General features: G+C 38.6%; 1 non-coding gene across 1 annotated transcript; it reads left to right on the top strand.

Moving 5' to 3' along the window:
- The first annotated feature begins 536 nt into the window (after positions 1-536).
- Positions 537-646, top strand: MIR6628 (microRNA 6628). Its single transcript, NR_105496.1, has one exon. It is a non-coding gene; the product is annotated as a microRNA 6628 (primary transcript).
- Positions 647-4,057: the final 3,411 nt, after the last annotated feature.

Genomic DNA, 4,057 nt, shown 5'->3' with positions numbered 1-4,057 from the left:
TGACTTTTCTTCATTCTGCACTACAGATCTGTCTCCTGAAAGTCACCCAAATAAAACTTTTATTTATGCTGGGCTTGAGGATCTTCATTATTCTGCCAGAAAACTTCAGGGTTAAAAATCTGAGAAAGGAGATGAAAGATAATGTTAGCTTGTTCCAACTTCAGGGTATGAGACAGTTTTAATGTAATTAAATCAGAGTATCTTAGAACTGTTGGCTTCTTTTGCAGATTCCCTGTCCTTTTCAGACATATAAAAACAAAACAAAACAGTGAAAATATCTTCTTTACAGATAGGGAAGGCAGCAAAACTACAATTTTATACATATTCTTAATTTCACAGGTAGGTCTTCAAGGAAATCTGAAAATTGATGGAGCAATAGAAAAGAAAAGTCACAGAATAAGCATCACGAGAGCACACAGAGTAATAATCAAGGAGTATTAAGGGAATATTAATTTATGCTTAATTTGGGTTGACCGATAGTGTTGCAGCTACTGGAATTTTCTGGCAAATTGGAGAAGATGTGAAGCCTATAAACTTCCCTCCTGTATCTACGTAATGGTTTGGGCAAAGCCTGGGTCCGACTTTGTGCTATGGGGAAGACAGAGCAGAAGTCGTGGCCTGGCACATGCCTAGCACCAGGCAATTCAACATGCTAGCTCAGATTGAAGACTGGGCTTCAACATTTGCACAGCTCTGTGCACAAGTTAACAGCTCTCCAAGGAATTATTACAGGTTTGATCAAAGTACTGGGATGTGTCTGGCACTGTCATGCTGTTCAATTGCATTTGATCATCAGCAGCCAGTCAAACAGGACACTATTCCCAGTCTCTAACTGCATCTCAGCATTTTTTGTGATCAACTGATCCCGAACCACGGAATCTTACAATGATAGAGTCTTTACATTCCAGTTGCAGTGCCGCAGTCCATATTCTATCACAAGATCTGAGATATGAGTGTCAAGATTCCAGAAGAGAATCTTCCATTGGCCAAGTCTGATAGAATTTTCAGTGCCAGGTTAGATGTAGTCAGTAATAGGCAAGGAATACGTGCGGTGTGCTCCACTGTACAGTGTAAATAAAGCCACGATGGCTCTCATCCTCCCTCTCTTCATTCTACTGATAAACACTGAAAAAATAGGTTAATCAATCTTACTGAGAAATTCAAAATGGGGTGACAATAATCCTGTTAAAGTGTGTGACAGTGTTTTCTTTGCCCCCCCACCCCACCCAGGCAGGTTGTTGTACCCAAAGATCAGGGCACAAAATGAGGTGCAAAAGACCTTGTCCTTGAGACTGATAACCATCAAGGTTTCACCGCAGGCAGTTAACGACCACCATACTGTCTTAACCTAGGTGCTCAGAGAAGCACTAACAGACATCCAGTTCAATAGATCCAAATGCAAGTTGTGTGATTATTAGTCAGTCATCTTACCTCATAAATAGGAAGCAGCCTAAGGATTCCTTTGAGAGCTCTTCTTGCAAGCAGCTGGCCGCACAAGATAATCCCCCCTTGAGTAGGGGCACCTCTCAAGGTTGCTTAACACCTGCGCAGAGACTTTCCAAGGACATGGTGACGCCTTGCACACAGATACTGGGGAAGAGATTTTTTTGTCATCATTTTTAAGCTATACTAGCTTCCTAAGATTTGACCTTAGATACACTATGCACCCCCCACCTTCTGTGGAACAAATAGTTAAGGATATCTATCCTGCCTTCCGTTTCTACGAGAGAAGTGTGCAATGCTTTAGTCTCCCTCAGCGACAAAGTGCAACGTGCCATGGCATACTTTCATAAGTAGAGAGATAAATAACACTGGCACGACACAGATTCCCTCTGATAGATGGTGTCAGATGGAAATACTTCTGCCAGGGAGCTACTTGGAAATACCTACTCCAGTTTTAACCAGCGCCATATACATAGAGACCTTCCATGCTTGTCCAATTAGACTTCTTTGTAGATCAACTTGCAGGGTGGTAACTTCAGTGAATAAATCTCTGTATATAAATAATTTATATGCTTGAATATAGATATTACTTTAAAAAGCAAACATACAGAAAGCTTAGTGCAATATTTATTTTTTTCTCAAGTGTTCTAAGGCTACCATTCCAAATTGAAAGGGTACAATCTCATCACAGTCTGTGAGCCTCTCAATTCTCTCTTGTATAGGTGGGGAAGGTGACTGATAAAAGAATTAATAATTTGTTTCAAATCATGTAGAATTTTTTAACGAAGTAATGATTACTTGATTTTACAGTAAAACCATACAGCAGCCAGCTGCTGCCCTTTAAGCTGCTCTGAAAGTCATTCTTTGAGTAATTTGCATTTTCAGTCTGACTAAACATATGTTAAGCTGTACTGCCCACCAACAAATCAAATCCATGGCACTGAAATGGACTTTATTAATTTTTAATAGAACTAAACTGAAATCAGACGACTTTGATTTTACACCCTAGTAAACTGATGCATGTCTTGGCCTTTAGTGACTCTGAATTTTTATGAGAAAAGTAATATACTGTGTTTGTTTCCTCTCCCCAGGAATAACAGTTTTCATCATCGGTCTCCTTAAACAGCCAGAAGGTACAGCTGTACTTTTCTGTCCTATCTTATATAACCTTACCTTAAAAAACAAAACAAAATAAAACAAAACAAAACAAAAAAACCTGTCTGTAGATCTCTGACTAGTTCAAACAACATTTCTCAATTACACTGTGAAGCTTAACAGCTCATTCACAGCTATTCATATCCGTCTGCTTTTCTTAGTCATTCAGCATTTAATAGGTGGTTTCAGAGTTAATCCTCTATGTTCTTTTGTTTCCAGTTGTGAATATTCATTTGGTTTAGGAAAGAGACAAACGTGGATTATCCTTTAAATCGTGCCTCAAGGTTAATGTGGTTTGGAAAATAAAGGATTCCAAAAAAACAAGCCTTGACCTGCAAAAACTTGCCTCTTACAAATGCTATAAGTACAAAGCATTATCCATGGGAGGTTATGCAGATCTCATACTGTGGATCCTCTTCCTCTTGTGTAATTTTTTTCTCAAAAAGTCAAGAGCTCTTTTTCTTACAAGATGAGAAAAAATAAAGCTAATGTGTTGACTCTGGAGTGATTGCAAAAGGAGCTCCCAGCTCATATCCTACCATGACAAGAAAAAGCACTTTATGCTTTACAGAACTACTTTTTCTTCTAAACAGAATGACCTCAACTGCAGCAGTTCACACACAGTCCACCCTCTGAAGGCTATCTTAGATAGCAGAAGACTAAAGTGTTTTATTGCTGTTGTTGTTTTGAATAACTTCTGGAAGACTTCAGCAAGTCTGAAGTTTGATGCATCCCTGCTAAATATTGCTTTCTCTGAATATTTTTCTATACATATGCATCTTTTCTCTACAGAAGAGACACTTAAAAACTGGAAGTTATGGAGTTCTCCTTCCACTGTGACAAGCAGTTTGTTTTTATCAAGAAATCAACTAATTTTTACTAAAACTTGATTGAACCAAAGAAGGCAAGTGCTGTCTTGTATCTCCTCGGTGCTTCAGATCCACTTTCATATTCCTTTAGATGGTACCAATGACCTATATCATTCCTTGTTAATGTAACAAGTAGCTAAGTTTTCAACAAGGCCATTAACAGTTAAATATGTTGGAGAAAGACAAGGAAAGTAAGAAATTGCTCAGCTCTGTGTACAGTGACTACTCTAAGACCATGCTTGATTTTGCAATTATAAAACATACTGTAAGGGAGAATTTTGCTTCAGGTACAGTCGTTTGCTTATTGTGTCTTTTTATTAGGTTAGGAGAGATAGAACATTACTTTTCACACATATGTTGGACTGAAAAAGATCAAGAAGTCTTTCATCCAACTCTTTTTACTGTTAGGATTTTTAATTCATCATCTATTTTTTTTGTGGCCCTCAATTTTCCTGAACACATGAAGGAAAAGAACACTCAGGCAGTATCAAAGTCAGTGCCTTTTTCTTATCTTTTTGCATTTTATTCTACTTCCTCTGGCTTTAATCCCCAGGAAGGCGGGGGGGGGGGGGGGGGTGTTGAGGTGGTGG

This window comes from Gallus gallus, chromosome 2 (genome assembly GCF_016699485.2).
Source record: "Gallus gallus isolate bGalGal1 chromosome 2, bGalGal1.mat.broiler.GRCg7b, whole genome shotgun sequence".
NCBI classification, from domain to species: Eukaryota; Metazoa; Chordata; class Aves; order Galliformes; family Phasianidae; genus Gallus; species Gallus gallus.
Note: the sequence above shows the minus strand (reverse complement) of the source record. Positions and strands in the feature narration are given on the sequence as shown.